The following is an 18,217-nucleotide window of genomic DNA, read 5'->3' on the forward strand; positions in this document are numbered from 1 at the left end:
ACACACAGTCTATCCGAGCCTCAAATCTTGGCAGGATTCAGGGGACCGCAGTCAGCCTGATCTACTGGCAGGTCTCGGTGACACACAGTCAACTCGAGCCGCACTGGCAGGATTCAGGGGACCGTAGTCAGCCTGATCCGCAAATCCTGGCAGACCTCGGCGACGCGGAGTCAAACCAAGCTGCAAATCCTGGCAGACCTCGGCGACACCAAGTCCAACCGAGCTGCAAATTCTGGCAGACCTCGGCGACACCAAGTCCAACCAAGCTGCAAATCTTGGTACTCACGGTCCAAGCGTCCCCGAAAGTCTGATAATTAACTGTATTTTAGCAAATCTAAATCGAAGCTGCTATTTCCTCTGATATAAGTCTCAAATTCTGCTTTTTATATCACTTAACATATAAATAAGATAATTAACTCCACAAGCATGCTAGTAAAATCACCATGAATAAAACTTATTCAAGATCAAATAATGAAATTCATTTATATAAAATCATTTATAAAAGAAAAGTCCACTCACTCCTGGTCCGAGCTTGCTAGACCTCCTGAAGGTCTCTCCTGCGGGCCTGCTGGTCCCGGGTGCCTGGGTAAACCATCATGAATATTTATTAATGAATATTTAATTAATAAAACTGCTCGGTATAAGTTTTTAAGTAAAAACCTGACCCCCGACTTCTAAAGTGCGTGCACTAACTTTAAAGTTATTTTTTTCTGCCCACTTAGGCATTTCAAATGTTTCAAATCGTCTGAAAAGACTCGAGATTTCATTAAGCGATAAACTTCCATATTAGTCGATACGGAGCCCCGTGGGTCCACTACCTCAAATGACCAATCTGAGAGTTCCTTTAAGTTCCTCACGTTTAAGGAACCATGTCCTGCAAGTTTGGTCTGAAACTGACGATCGGATTGACCACGATCGTGAAATTCCAAACCCTAGCCCCAGGGTTCACGATTTCGGAGTATCCGGGACTCCGATTCACAATCCATCGAATCCTACACGATTCTAAAATTCTCTGGAACAACATATCTGAATTTGAGCGCGATCCAACGGTTCAGCAGTATCGAAATTGAGATCTGCGAAATCCTACGCGCTCGTGACAACACGAGGATCAGAAAAATACCCAGGGTCACTGCACTACCCTCACCCACGCGCTGCAGTACGCGCCGACAGCGATGGGTGTCTAAAGCGATTACGCCTCGCCGGAAAAACTTCAAACCACGGCTCCAAACTCCTACCCTAGGTAAAGCACCATATTTGGAGCGACTTTTGTTCTTGGACCTACCCCAAAAAGTGGCAGGAAGTGGCCGATCACGGCGGCCGAAAATCGGTCGAATTTTCAATTCGAAAACTGGGTTATCTACGGTCAAAATTGATGCAAAACCATCTAACCATCAGGTAGAGCATGGAAAATAGGTAGGAATCCATACCTTACTCGACAAATTTGGAGAAGAATTGAGGGAGAACAAGTGACTTGAAGATCCGATGAGCATCGTCGGTTCCAGCGCGATTTCCGGCCAGCACAGGTCATATCGCCGGTCGGGAACGGTCGGGAAAGGAAGAGGACGTCGTCCCGATCGTTTTGGTACCAGCCCCGTCCACAGTCGTGGACTGTGGCCGGAATTACGAGCTGAAGAAGGAGAAGCGGAGGAGAGTCGCGGGAGAGAGAGAGAAAGCTGGTTTTTATAAATCCAACTTCGAAATATTTACGATTATGCTACTGAGACTCTTTTGACCATAACTCTCTCGTTACAACTCCAATTCGGGCCCACTATTTGTCTATGAACTCATTTCACCTTGCTCTACGCAACGGTGTAAGTTGAATTGTCAAATTCCTTCTCGATCAAAAAGTCACCTTTTTTTGAATAAAATATTCCGAGGGCAAAATTGTCTTTTCGCAAAATATAATATTCCTTAATTATGAATTTTAGGTTTGGGTTATTACAAGGTTCCATTTTGTTCGTGAAATTATTGATGAAGGAGATATTCTTCTTCAGAAGATTGGGACCGCAGACAATCCTGCGGATATGTTAACAAAGCCAATTTCATTGCTCAAGTTTAAGCATTGCTTAGACTTGAATAACATTTGTACAATTTGTTGATTGTCCCTTGGGGGATTGGGAGACGACTATTGAGAGTTCTACTTCGAGGGTTTTAACCAAGGTGGAGATTGTTGATTATTGCCTTAAACAAAAGTCAAAAGTGGAATGCTATTTATTTTGGTAGAGGTGATAGCATCACATGGGAGACAAAAGCCATGCAAATACGGTTGGCTTTTTTGGACTTCATAGCTGGTCTCATAAATTGGTTTCTTTGAAAAGCTACTCATCATTTGGCTATAAAAGGAGAAGCATGGCAGCAGTTGAAGAAGGAGAGAAGAGGGAGAGAAATAGCAAGAAGACATCCGCCAGAGAGAAGAAAATTCTCTCAAGTTGTCTTTGCTTTGTATTTTCAGTTTTCTCTTCCTATTGTGAGTGTGTGAGCTTGGGCTATTTGGGAAATTGAGTGATAAATACAATTGTATGTTCTCATTGATTATAGTGGAATACTCCTTCATCTCCAAATTGGATGTAGGCACTGCCGAACCAGTATAAATCCTGGTGTTCTTGTTGGTGTTCTTATGTTCTTTTTATCTCTTGCCAGTTGTTTATTTTCACTCACAGTTGGTTGATGCTTCCGCGGAACACTTACAAACTTGAACTGATCACTTTATCAAAGCACTGTCACTTCTTCACTGCTTGAACTCAAAGTTACACTTGCAATATCAGATTGTGAAGATCCATTATATTCTTCTGGTGGTATTGACTGAGCAACGAACGGATGAGATAAGAGCTCTTCAGTAGTTAACCTTTTATAGGGATTGAAGGCTAGGCAGATCTTTAGAAAATCCCTCCCCTCCTTTGAGATTTTTGCTGGAATCTTGGGAGAGTAAAAAACCAGCATGTCTAGGAAATCCTGAGGCTTCCAATAATAACACGTATCCCATGGGGGCTTCCCGGTGAGCATCTTATGCAACCAATAGACCAAATTTCAGAGGGCTGATCCTGCAACTTGTCAAGCAAAGCTTCTGGGGACAGATATATAGGAGAGCCTCTACATCTAGATCCACCCACCTTTTCTTTTGTTCTCTAAGCCAATCTGAAATCGGCTATCTTTGCCACCAAACTAGTACTTCCACAACTTGTGGTGGTAGGCACAAGCAAAATGTTCTCTGGGGTCAAATAGCAGTGAACATAATCACACTGGTGAATGTGCTTAACCCCTTCAAGAATTGACCTGGTATACCACCTAACCTTAGATTCCGGTAATCCACAACCGTCGGATTTCTTGATCAGATGATGAAGGCTTCCGCCAGAGGCATATTCCAAGAACAAATTGTAAACCTTCTCTGACAGGACCCGATCCAAATTCCCCTTTGGAATTTGAGCCGGACCCTGTGCGTGTCCGACACTTGGCGAATGTCGGGCACAAAAGACCTATGTACCCTTCTAGTTCCAATTAAGTTTCAAAATTCGCCTGGACTCCTACCCAAAACTCGGCAGAGTCTCCCTTGTATTTTGTTCAAAACCCAAATTTTCACCTGTCAAACAAGCAAATATATTTACATCCAACTGCCAGTATGTACACAAACTATTCAACAGTTTTGTTTTTCAACTAAAACCAGATATCATAGCAGCTGCTAAAATATACAAAGGAATTAAGCGTTTTGCAACAAAATCCTACATTACGTGCACGTCTATTGTCTGGGGGAGCAAAACATTTGAAAGTGTGAGTGGAAAAAAATAGAGTTCTCGAAAACAGTGTATAAACATAATAACCCCACTGTAAAAAAATTAGTTATGAAAATCTGAATATTTCAACTGTATTTGAATTATGCGGAATTCAAGGCATTCACAGATTTATATACATATATACAATCATATTCAAGATCAATAAAACTTGCATGAAAGCACTGTAATCACTTTAAAACTACCACCTAGGTGTACCCCTGTAATTCCGTCAATTCCCCTGGCAAGTCTCGGTGACACAAAGTCAACTCGAGCCGCAAACTGGCAGGATTCAGGGGACCGTAGTCAACCTGATCCGCAATCCTGGCACTCACGGTCCGGGCATCCCCAAAACTCGTGAGGCAAATGTCAAGTGCACTGACAAAATTGAAGGCAACAAATACTGAAAGTAAACTGTTTTCTGTAGCTGGGTACCCACGGTGGTTTAAAATAAAATATTTCTGAAAAATCTGATAAATAACTGTTAAATCTGTAACTATGCTGCTATTTTATCTTATATAAATCTCAATCTCTATTTTCCATTACGCAGCATATAAATAAGGTATTTAACTTCATAAAGCATGCTAGGCAAAAGCACAATCAATAAAACTTATTCAAGATCAAATAATGAAATTCATTTATATAAAATCATTTCTAAAAGAAAAGTCCACTCACTTCTGGTCTGAGCTAACTGGACCTCTTGAAGGTCCCTCCTGCGGGTCTGTCTGGCCCTGGGTGCCTGATTAAACCATAAATATTTAATTAATAAACTGCTCAATAAAAGTATTAAAATAAAACCCTGACCCCCGGCTCCTAGAAGTGCGTGTATTAACTTTAAAGTCAATCCTATGCCCATTTTAGCATTTCAGACGTTTAGAACTGTCTTAAAAGGCCTGAGGCTTCCCTAAGCGATAAACTGCCATACAGGTCAATACGGAACCCCGTGGGGTCCACGACCTCCAATTGCCAATCTGGGAATCCCTAAAGGTTCCTCACATAGAAATACTCATATCCTGCTAGTCTGGTCTGAGTTGGACATTCAGATTGACCACAATCATGTAATCGCATAATTTCCAAACCCTAGCCCCAGGGTTCCCTATTTCGGAGTATCCGGGACTCTGATTCACAATCCGTTGAATCCTACACGATTCTGAAATTATGTAGAATAACATATCTGAAATTGAGTGTGATCCAAAGGCTCAACAGTATTGAACCCGGAAATCGCACAATATGAAAAATCCGTTCGAGGCTCAAACGGTATCCAAATTGAGATCCGCGAATTCCTACACGCTCGTGACAACACGAGGATCGCAACAATACACAGTGTCACTGCACTACCCTCACCCACAAGCCGCCACAAGCGCCGGCAGTGATGGATGTCCAAAGCGATTACACCTCGCCGGAAAAACTCAAAACCATGGCTCCAAACTCCTATCCTAGGTATAACACCACATTTGGAACCACTTTTGTTCTTGGACCTACCCCAAAAACTGACCGGAAGTGGCCGATTACGGAGTCCGAAACTCAACTGAAATTCAAATTGAAAACTGGGCTATCTAGGGTCAAAATTGATGCAAACCTATCCAACCATCAGCTAGAGCATGAAAAATAGGTAGGAATCCATACCTCACTCGACAAAATTGGAGGAGAATTGAAGGAGAACGAAGGGTTTGAAGATTGGACAAAACCGGACGATTTTTCGCCCGATTCCGGTGGTTGGCGAGCGGCGATCGGCGGGGAAGGGCTGAGACGTGACGGCAAGGTCGAGCCGGTCAGGTTGGTACAGGTGCCGTGGCTCGGGGTGGCCGGTGGCGGTGGCTCGGGTGGTCTGAAGGCGACAGGCCGCGCGCGGGAGGGAGGAGAGAGAAAAGAGAGAAACTGAGGGAGAAGAGAGAGAGAAGGGATAAAAATCTGATTTTTGTCCAAATTACCATTTTGCCCTTCATGGTATTTTAACCGTATTTTCTTCGCTACAACTCTGATTCGAGTCCACTCCATGTCTACGGACTCGTTTCGTCGTGCTCTACGCAATGGAGTAAATGGAATTGTTAAATTCCTTTTTGGTCAAAAAATCAACTTTTTCTCAATAAAATATTCTGAGGGCAAAATTGTCTTTCTTCAAAATAAATTACTAATTAAATAAGAATTTTTGTTTTGGGTTATTACATTCTCACCATTCTCATCGGCGGTGAATTGTCCACCAAAGTACTCAATAATAAAAGGGCAGCCTTTAGGTTTGATGAGAACCTCGGCCTCATGCTGAACAGACCTTAAACACGGCGCCCTGTTAGACGATTTCACCACCATAATTTCAGGCCTACGACCAAACCGTGTTATGGGTTTCACGGAAGTGGCAAGATAAACAGACCCATATTTTCCTCTTCCGATCAGCTCTCCTTTTACCCAGTTCACTCCATGATTATGCCTGCAATTCCTTTGCTTCTTTATTTTTACTTCTACTTTTATTTATGCCTTTCTTTTCATGATTGATGATGATTAGTTTATGATAGCTTCTTCACAACAAAATTCACAGCCCTAGTGTTTCTTGGACTCTCTCTGCTATAACAACAGTGAGATGAAAGGAAGGTGAATTTGGGGTTTTATAAGGGGATAAGCCAGTGGGGTTTCCTTGATTTGAGACTTGGACGCCGAGCTACTAAATAACAGCAAGAAAACTACAACTAGTGCTAGTTCAAAACGCGTTTGAATCTAGAAACTTTTTATTTTTAACCCACAAGGATTAGGACTCTGATATTACGGAGGCTGGCAAGACAAAATCAAATAAAACAAAATTATAGTTGGGTAATATCAATATGAACTTTGATTTTAAAAAATTTTGTTTTGCTCGAAGTAATTACATAAAACCAATTTTGCCAATTTTGCCAAAATAATTATGGGTGCATTAGACAAATTTTTTTTTTTCAATAACCAAAACTACTACTGTATGTTTTTTTTTTTTTAAACATTCTCTTAAAAAAAAATTACTTATAAGTTCTTTTTTATGGGGAATTTATATACAAGGAAACGGTAAATAGAAATATATATATATATTATTTGGATAGTAAGCATATAAACTGCCTGGACACCATCCAATAGGAAATAAGTTGTAGCCGACCTATCCTTTGTATATATATAAGTCATTAGTTGCGCAGAAAAGGAACAAAGAAAGCGAGAGAGAAAGAGAGGTAGAGAGAAGTAGAATTATTAAGAAAAAGAGTAGGAGACTGAGTTTTTGGATGCAATGGAAAATTGGGAAACCCCTTACATTTCTAACAAAAACTTTGATGTCAAGGCAGAAAACTGTTTCTGCGTTCAGTGGTGAGTTTGAGGAAACATAGTAAACGTTTTCTGGAATCATTTTCAACCTTTTAGTTATAATTCACTGAAAACGTAGAAAACATCGGAATGATATTTTCATTTTCCGAGAATATGGATTCACTGGGAAAAGAACAGTGTATAAGCCACTATCATAACCATCATCGTCAAACACCACCCAATAGCCACTACAGGCCAATTTAACCACAATCACCAAAATAGACCAGCCACCTGCTGATTGCACCACCACCTAGTCGAACCCAATCAACCCTACCATCAATACCACCTATACTAAATCAAAGTACCACCACCCACTCAGCAAACCTGAGAGAGAGAGAGAGAGAGAGAGAGAGAGAGAGAGAGAGAAGAGGAAAAGAGAAAGGAGAGAAGAGGAAGAAAGAAAAAGAAAGGGAGGATGTCAGCTGAAGGACTTCTTTTGATTTTATTTTTTATTTTTTTTGGTATTTGTTCAAATATATTTTTATTTTTTTTATGATAATTTCTGTCTTTAAAAATATCAGAATTTATTTTATTTGTTAAATTATACAATTTTCACTGTTCATGTTACCAAATATGTTTTCACTGTTTTTATTTTCTAAATTTGTTTTTTAATTAATCTACCAGATGCATTCTCGAATCATGAAAATGCAAATTTGTTTTCTTGTTTTCATTCTCTGAAAATATTCTTTGAAAATATTTTCTGAAAACGTTACCAGACATGAGATTTTGGATGTTGTCGTTTCCGTTGAAAGTTCTATGTGAATATTTATTTAAATGTTCTTCACAATTTTAGTTAAATTTTTTTTATTAAATTCTATAATTAAGGTGTGAATCACGTCTTAATCTAAGATTACGTAAATCTGTGGGTTGGGGAGTGACAAGTTGGTATCAAAGCTTTAGGGATTAGATACCCTTGGGAACTGTGGTATAGTATTACTACAAAATAAGTTTGAACTGGTGAAGTGAGTTAGTGACATAACTTTTCAGGAGCATATTTCTTTTTATGATTAAGTGCAGTTTACAATAATTGTTTAGTATATATATAGGTTTAATCTGGTAGAAACATTTGGTAAATGTTCAATTGTTAAGATAGCTAGAGTAGATGGGCAACATGACAATGATAAGAATGGTAGCATGAAGGTAATACTAGCCATTTAGGATATGGCCTCTGCAATACGTGAAACGAATCAACATAACCAAAAAGCCCATCAGGAAACTCAAGATGCTCAAACAATGAGTGTTAAAGGAGAAAGCTGAATGAACAAAGAGTTCCTGGAAATCTGACAGTGACCATTGGTTCTACCTATTTGGGAGGAGCAAGGAGACTAGAATAACTCACTCAAGGATAAGTGGCAAAGCAAAATGAACCTACTATGGTAGAAGGTATATTTCTAGTTTTCAACTAATGGGCTAGGATATTGTTTGACCCCAGTGTTAAAAATTCATTCATATCTATTTTGTTTGCATCTATTCTTGGATTAGAATATGAATTGATGAAATCTTCATTAATAGTTGGATCTCCATTGGATAAATGTGTCGAAGTTAGTAAGGTGTGTAGATTATGCATAATAGAAATATCATATCATAAACTTGTTTTTGACCTAATTAATGGAGTATGATGTAATATTGGGGATGGACTTGCTTACCCAATTTAAAGCTATTTTTTATTGTGGTAGAAATATGGTAACTATGACTCTTAGCTAAGGGAAAACATTTAGTTTCTGGAAGTAAGAATACTCGCATCAATCTTGGATAATAGAAATTGTAATTATTTGAGGTTGATTGCTGACATGGTCATTGAAGATCTAAGTAATACCAAGTTTGAGCTTAACCCAATAGTGAAAGATTTCAATGAAGAACTCAAAACACAACTTCAAGAACTTGAAAGTAAAGGTTTCATTCGTCCTAGTACCTCACCATGGGATTTTTTTGCACTCTTTGTGAAGAAAAGTGATGGAAGTCTTAGGATGTGTTTTGATGCAAGCTAACAGAGTTGTTGGATACTCCTCTTATCAATTGAAATCACATGAAAAGAATTATCTGACACATGATCTAGAATTGCAGCCATTGTTCACGCATAGATATGGAGACATTATTTGTATAGGGAATGTTTTGAACTCTTTTTGGATCATAAGAGTTTGAAGTATTTATTGACTCAAAAGAACTTGAATTTAAGACAAAGGTGATGGATGCAATACCTGGTAGATTATGATTTTGTCTTACATTATCATCCAGAAAAGGCTAATGTGGTAGCAGATGCTTTAAGTCGAAATCCCTAAGGAGTTGTAGCCAGTTTGTATGATCAAAGGTGGAAGATGATGGAGTCTCTTTATGATTTTGACTTATATGTAGGTGTGCATGAGGATTGTGCATATCTATGTAATTTAGTAACTCACCTTACTTTGATTGGAAAGATAATCGAGGCACAAGAATATGATTCTATATCTAAAGACATTCGAAGTATGATTACAACTGGAGAACACCATATGGATGGAAGGTTTATGCAAACATTGGGTTAAGATATTTGAATAAGTTGTATGTACTAAAAATTTCTGATCTAAGAAATGAAGTTCTTAGATTAAGTCATCATTCTCCCTATACAATTCATCCTGGAGGGACAAAGATGTATCGTGATCTTAGATGTAATTTTGGTGGAGTGGCATGAAGGGAGATGTAGAAAAATTTATAGCGAAGTGTCTAACATGTTAGCAGGTGAAAGCTAAACATTAGAAACCATCAGGTCCATTACAGCCATTACCAGTTGCAGAATAGAAATGGGATCTTACCAAAGGGACGAGATGCAATATAAGTTATAGTGCAACGTTTAACCAAATCTGCACATTTCTTACCTGTTAAAACAACAGATTCCACTGAAAACCTTTGAAAACTTTATGTTCGGGAGATAGTAAGATTACATGGGATTCCTATTTTGATTGTGTCAGATAGAGATTCTAAGTTTCTTCTAAATTTTTGGGAAGTTTACAAAAAGCATTGGGTATGCAACTAAATTTTAGTAGCGTTTTTCATTCCCAAGTTGATGGACAGTCAAAGAGAACTATTCAAATTTTAGAGAACATGTTGAGAGCATGTATTCTAGATTTTGGGGGAAGTTGGGAAGATCATTTGGTGTTGGCAAAATTTGCCTACAACAACAGTTATCAATGTAGTATTTAGATGGCACCTTATGAAGCTTTATATGGAAGACCTTGTCGATCACTTGTATATTGGACTAAGGTAGGAGAAACTATATTACTAGGACTGGATTTGTACAAGAGGCAACTGAAAAGATTAAAATTATCAAGAAACGTCTCTTAACTGCTCAAAGTCAGCAAAAGAACTACATCGACCAAAGAAGGAAACCATTAAGTTTTGATGTGGGTGATTATGTGTTTCTTAAAGTCTCACCGCGAAGAGGAGTAAAAAGATTTGGAAAAACCGAAAAATTAGCACCAAGGTTTATTGGACCATTTGAAATCTTAGACAGGATTGGTGAAGTAGCTTATAAGTTAGCATTACCACCTCAACTTTCGAATATACATAATGGTTTCCATGTTTCTTTGCTTCGAAAGCCTAATCCAACCCATGTTCTAGATTGGGGAGAGCTCAATTTAGATGACGAACTATCATTTGAGGAAAGACTAATACAGATTTTGGATCACAAGGAACAAGTGTTACGAACAAAAACAATACCATAGGTCAAAGTTCTTTGGTTACATGGAAATACACAGGAAGCTACGTGGGAATTAGAAATTGAAATGCATAAGAAGTACCCAGAAATTTTTCTCTGATTCCAGTAAGTTTTTTTTGTTATTTTCAAATTTCGAGGACAAAATTTCTTTAAGGAGGATAGATTGTGAGAGTCCGTTTTCCTAAATGATGATTAAAGAAAGGTAATTGCTATATATATAGTAAGCTTCTATTAAGGGATCCCTCAAATAAGCTTATTTGAGAGACACCCTTCTATGGCATACTCCATATTGTATTTCAATAATCCAAATAGTCTATTTTGTAGATATTCATTCAAAGATCATCTTTACAAAAAAATTATTTGAATCCAATATCAATTGACCACTCAATTGAATGATTGAAATTTTAGTACTTTCTTGAAGCACCATGTTCATTGATTTTGTAGGACACAATTAGATGTCGAAACAGTTTCCGATTTGTCTAATTTTTTTAAAGGATGATTTATGAATGAAGACCTAAAAAATAGATGGTTTGGATCGTTAAAAAAAAATTGTAGGGGACCCTAAAGGACGTCCCTCAAATAAAATTATTTGAGGGATCCCTCAATAGAAGAGGACTATATATATGTACATTAGTAAAATGGTTCTTGATAATGTGGTCAGGCGTCAATAAAGCATGCTAGTATTAAGGCTATGATTAGTAGCCTTGTCAACTCACCATGAAGAACGTCAAATTAGGATCGGAGGAATTGGAGGAGTCACAACGTGTCTTATAAGAAATTCTTTCTTATCTGCAAGACCATATATATATACATTACTTGAATAGTAAGTATATAAACCACTAGTAACCATCCAATAGAAAATGAGTTGTAGTCGACCTATCATTTGTATATATATAAGTCATTAGTTGCATAGCAAAGGAACAAAGAAAGCAAGAGAGAAAGAGTGGGAGACTGAGTTTGTGGATGCGGTAGAAAATTGGGAAACACCTTACATTTCTAGCAAAAGCTTGGGTGTCAAGGTAGGCAGTTTGTTGTGGGGCCTTTACAGGGATTGATTTAATTAAATTTCGTGAGCATTATATTATGTGTGATATTATAATTTGATGGATGTTCTTGACATTCTATAATGTTCTTCATGTTGGGTGTTTACGTATTGTTAACTATTTGAACAATGTTGGCATAATTATATACACATTGGTGATGTTTTAAATTGTTACATTGTTGTGAAATATATAGGATATGTAAAAGGTATAATTATATCATGTTATGGAAATTGGCTGGAATTGTTGGATTGAGAAAATAATGATGGAAAAGATAGGGTAATGGAAATAAACGGAGTGTTTTTTCACACGAACGCAAGGGGTACGTTCGTTGAGGAAAGTTTCCCGTTTGTCGAAAACATATTCCCAACTAACTTATTTTTTCAAACAACCAAGGGGTTTGTTCAAGTGAAAGCAACGATTGCGTCCGTTGAGGAAAGTTGCCCATTCGCCGAAAAAATGTCCCCAACCAACTTACTTTTTCAAACAAATGAGGTGTTTGTTCACACGAATGCAAGGGGTTTGTTCCTTGATGAAAGTTGCCCGTTCGCAGAAAAAAGTCCCAAACCAACATACTTTTTCAAACAAATGGGGTGTTTGTTCAAGCGAACGCAAGGGTTGCATTCGTTCAGTAAAGTTGTCTGTTCTCCAGAAAACTGACCCCAACCAATTACTTTTTCAAACGAACAGGGTGTTTATTCCTACAAATGCAAGGGGTGCGTTCGTTGAGGAAGTTACCCGTTCACTGAAAAAATGTCCCCAACCAACTTACTTTTTCAAATAAACGGGGTGTTTGTACACACGAACGCAGGGGGTTTGTTCGTTGAGGAAAGTTGCCAGTTCGCAAAAAAAATGACCCCAACCAACTTACTTTTTCAAACGAACGAGGTGTTTGTTCCCATGAATGCAAGGGGTGCGTTTGGTTGAGGAAGTTGCCCGTTTGCTGAAAAAATATCCCCAAACAACTTACTTTGTCAAACAAAGGAGTGTTTGTTCACACGAACGCAAGAGGTACGTTCGTTGAGGAAAGTTTCCCGTCTGCCGAAAAAATATCCCCAACCAACTTAATTTTTCAAACAATTGGGGGGTTTGTTTAAGTGAACACAAGGGTTGCATTCGTTCCGTAAAGTTGCCCATTCCCCAAAAAAAAGGCCCAAACAACTTACATTTCAAACAAACGGGGTGTTCGTTCACACGAATGCAAGGGGTGCATTCGTTGAGGAAAGTTGCCCGTTCCCCGGAAAAATGTCCCCTACCAATTTACTTTTTCAAACAAACAGGGTATATGTTGAACCAAACGCAAGGGGGTGCATTCGTTCAAAAAACTTCAATGCTCCCCCGAAAAAGGAACCCACTACGAACTACCAAATACCAAGTACCAACTACATTCCAAAGATTATTTAAGTTGAGTTACTTCCTATAACAGATATTACATTTCAACGCAAAAAATTCTAACTCTTTAACTAATAACATTGCATATACTTACACTCCTAGCCCACAATCTGAAAGATGACAAAGAAAACTCAAACAATATGTCACATTCAATGGTTCGTAACTCAAGAGGCTCCTCCACGCCTAAGAACAAGAGGGTGGGTGGTGATGATGATGAGGATGATTCTTCGAATTATGGCCGCCAACAAGTGAAACGAGCCCATGATTTCATGAAGCCTTCCATCGAGGCTAGTAACAACATCTTTCGTGAAGGAGATTCAGTGACCAAGTACAACATTTACAATGGCGGGATTGAGATCGGCTTTAAGATGTTTAGGAAATACTCTCATCTTGTTGATGCTGGTTCAACTAAGTGGGACAATATCAAGATATACGAAGCAATTGATATTTTGGAGAAGCGAGCTCCGTGAAGCACCGGTATTTGAAGATTTGCATTGTGTTCTTTGTCATCATTTCAGACGTAATTTCAGAAGTTATAATTTCGGCCATAATATCGAATGTTATATGTTATAATCGGTATGGTAGAATAGTTTGAAGGTTTAGTTTTGTTACAAAAAAAAACTCCTAAATATGGTTAGGATTCCTTTATTATCAATAAACTAGGAACTCATATTTCGTAAATAATGCATGGGCCCCAAATATGCTATAATGTTCCCATTGTAGCAACAAAAGAACCCATGTGCGCAATCTATTATACGAAGTATATAACGTGCAATCGGCCGTCATGTAATGCAATTGTACATGATATATTGCAAAAACAACATTCTTGTATGCCAAAATGGATAAGTACAAGCAATTGGACTACCTAAACTATCAACCCTATGTGCATGCAGTTACACTAAATGTAATTACATTTCAGTTTTTGGGCTTTTCAAATGGTCAAATGTTTCGATGTCATGAAGAAAACAACAAAAGTATTTGTAAGCAAATAATGGAATTCAATTACATGACGTGCAATTAACATTCATATCATTTAATTGTACTTGCTATATTACAAAAGAACCCAGACTGTGCGCAAATAACGATATGTACATGCAATTACACCTAATTCCTAAACTGTAATCCTTTATGACCTATTGTCAAACTTTTTACTTTGTCTGGGAGCGTGTCATTGACTTCTTTGCGATGGGATGATGAGGGATGAAGGGACCATGTTGGGCACCCATTAAGGCCTACGGTGAACCGCTTTGAGTTTTTCCTTCTTAGTTTGACACCCAATTCATAAAGTTTACCATCACTTGTATCATTAACTTTGTCCTACATTGACATATAGTGTAAGCTTAAATTCATTTACTAAATAACAACCTATAACACTTTGAAAAATATGAATGCATACCGATATATATGTGGGGAAATACCAATTCCTTGATCCCTTTTCTTGTAGATAATACACTTGAGCATTCATTATTTCATCATTAATCCAGTTTTCGGGCCTTAAGCACATCAATCACCTCTGGTGACATGATGTTCGTTTTGAATTTGAATTATAACTTCTTCACTGCAATGGAAGAAGAAATCAATTGTTACAATTAAATTCACGAACGTGACAACATACAAGGAATTTGGTCGATTTCTTAATTCAACAGTTGTAAGTAGTTACCTTGAAAGGTCGTTAGACCTAAAAATATTACTAAATAACTCCAAATCAGAGTCTTCTAAGTCCCCGAGTTTTAATTTGAATGGCCCAATTTTAATCTTAGACACCGTCTTCTGCACAACCTTTCCTTTTCCATTTGACGAGTCAACTCATGACTCTCTACAATGAAGCCCTGAACACCTTTCGGCCGTACGATGTGTTTTAATTCCACTTTGATCACAATGGGCCGATTTTGTGAACTTCCTCTTTTCCACGCCAATTTTCAACTCTGGAAAAGGGAATTGAAATATTACATTTAGGAAAAAACAATAATTAAGTATTTTACAACTATGTAAATAAATGCATACTTAATAAATGTAAACAATGACAAGAAACTCGATCTTCAAACTCCTAATCGCTCCTCATACCTCAGGTTCAATGAAACTTTGTCCATCCGGTAATTGCGTCGAATGATTGTTCACATCAACTGCACCTTTCTCATTTAATTTGCAACATTCTTCACCCTTCTTCATCACAACATTCTCATCACCTTCATCGGGTATTTTCAGTGCCCCGTCCTCCTTAGTTTGATTTACATATCCATGTCCCGAAAGAAGATGTTGTCATGCATCTTTCATAAAGAAGCTCACTTCACTCATTACCTTCTCAGTGAGTTCCAACACTGGGCGTTGGACCTTGACCTGTATTATTAGCCCCAAAGTGATAGCAAGTCCTTCAATTGAGCGCTTCACCTCGGCCTATATTACTGGCGCCAAACTAATAGCAACTTTTTTGAACAATTCTTTCAAGGTTTATTTCGGACACTTCATTCGTTGTACTGTGCTTTGAAACAACCCGAACAGTAGGACTATCAAACCCACCTTGCTTTCTAAACCATTTAATCAATTTCCATGCCGAATTATTGTCCTATGACACAATGGGATCCAAAGATTTATCAACACATACTCCACCATGGACAATTGAATCGAAATAAAATAGTTGGAGAAAAAGCAGTGACCTATTTACATATGCAACTTTCTTCGCTTTGAACGGCCTAACACCTTCACGTAAGAAGTTGAACCCATTGTCGACCCAGTTCTTGCTCTCTATCTTCCCTGGGATCGTCAAGAAAGTTAAATAGTTCCCGGTCACTGATGGTGAAGATGTGGTGCAAAGTACAGTGCTAAGTGCAAACATCACAAATCGAACTTTAAAGTCCTCATCCGCATTTTTGCACTTTTCCAAATGTTCAGCTAAACCCCTTACTAATACTCTTTTACCATTTCCACCAAAACTCTTCACTAACTGTTTCACCATTTTATCTTCTACCGGATAACCGAGTTCAACATCCTCACCGGTATTCTTAAGACCCATAACACGCCCGAAGTCAATGGCACTTATTCCAAACACTTTGTCGTGCAGTTATATAGAAGACGTATCAGGATTGAACCTTTTAATCAAAAATTGGCATAGTTGGCAGTGTAAACGAGTGCAGGACAAAGATGACATGTTACCGAACCCAATAGCATTAATTACTAACCGCTTCTCATTCAACAATTTTTCCACCGTACGATGGAATCGGTCCGAGCTGCATCTAGTGATAAAACCCATCTCATTCACTGAGTCTTTTACTTGTCCACTCGAACCTTCTCCTTCCCCACTCGAACCTTCGAAGGCGAAACCATATGCTGCCTTCTCTTTAGGGTCCAATTTCCTCCAGTCATTAACAATCTCTTCTTGTACCTGAAAAAATAAATTCTCCTTAAAAGAGCCTTTTTAATAAAATAATTAATAAACTGACCCAATCCCTAGTCATCTCTCACATTACTGTCCAACTTTGCATTGGTCACTTTCCCAATTTCATGTCGTTTTTTTTTTCCTATCAATCTTTTATTTTTAATCAAAAAACCATCATAATATTAAGCAACAATATTTCCTATTTTTAGATGTACGTGTAACTTACATTAAATTAAAAAATGCATCTCGGCCAACTCTTGATTGTTGTACATTACTCTCGGCCTTACGCTTTCCTTTTGCTTCTCCCTTTTTTTGAGCTTCCATAACCTGCATAAATCAAGTACACAACACTATCATGCAATTGTCTCTAGCGACGAGAATCTGAATACTAATCCAAAGCCTAATACATGCTAAACCCCCTAAACACCACAACATCACATTGCTTAATTACGAAAATATGGTGACCTGGATTTGCACACAGTCGCTTAGTAATTGCATATACTAATATGCAATTACATGACACTGCTTGCAAGTGTATCAAGCTTCCATTATAACATTGCACAAATAATGCACACAACCCACCCATGCATTTCTCTCTTGGGCTGGGATTCTCAATCCTTTCATATCCCAATCCAAATCTTAACCAATCCTAACATTACACTTTTGGAACACTTTACACTCCATAACAAAATATTCAAAAGCACAGTCGAACCTACCTACCTACCACGAAATCACCTTACTTGCATAATTTAAAAACAAAGCTATATACTGTAATTGCATTCAGTGACTTGGATTTGCATACAGGCGATTAGTAATTGCATATAGACATATGCAATTGCATGACAGTAGTTAAAATTGCACGAACATTACAACCATGGATGTGAGATACCCACTTCACCTCACCACACTTTGACAATGAGAAACCCACTCCATCTCATGAATGTGAGAAACCTACTTCCCCTCTTGCCTCAAGTTATCACCACAGAATTTCAATTAACAATAACATAAAACATAGTGTTACTTACTTTCACAAGGAGCTAATACCAAATGTTTTCACAAGGGCTCTATTGCAGATGAGAGGAGTGCCAACAACCCACCAATGACTGGAAAAACTCAATTCCAATTCCTATTATATATCAACCCGAAATGCCAACCCCTAAAATTATCACCAAAATTCAAACCCTAAAATGGGGGGTTTTTGACAGTGATGACAAAGAAGAGAGAGAGATGTTGCGGAAAGGAGTTGAAGAAGATGACTTTGAAGACCACGAAGAAATGAGTTTTCGTTGAAGTTGAACCAGATCAGTTTAAGGAAGAAAAATACGTCAACTGGAGCGTGTGAAATCGTTTCACCTATTGACCTTAGCAACAAGTTTCCCATGTTTTTAAAAAAAGGCATGTGCCTGGCAAGTGATGGGCTGTACCGATACCGCCGATGCACCACAGAATTACTCCATAATATAACGTATTATATTACCACTTTTCATTATAATATATTATACCAAGACCAAAATAGTTAATGATCCTTTAATAAAGCAACCATATATTAAAAGTGAGTCATGGTCAAAATGATATTGAAGTGATTATTGTGCATATGCCCATGCCTTCAATTTTGTTACTTTCTCACCTGCCATTAGTCAGCATA

At 38.1% G+C, this 18,217-nt stretch overlaps 1 pseudogene; it reads right to left on the bottom strand.

The window, feature by feature from the left end:
• Positions 1-2,709: 2,709 nt before the first annotated feature.
• On the bottom strand, positions 2,710-9,147 carry LOC117612772 (annotated as a pseudogene).
• Between the last annotated feature and the right edge of the window lie 9,070 nt (positions 9,148-18,217).

Source organism: Prunus dulcis, unplaced genomic scaffold (assembly GCF_902201215.1).
Source record: "Prunus dulcis unplaced genomic scaffold, ALMONDv2, whole genome shotgun sequence".
NCBI lineage: Eukaryota > Viridiplantae > Streptophyta > Magnoliopsida > Rosales > Rosaceae > Prunus > Prunus dulcis.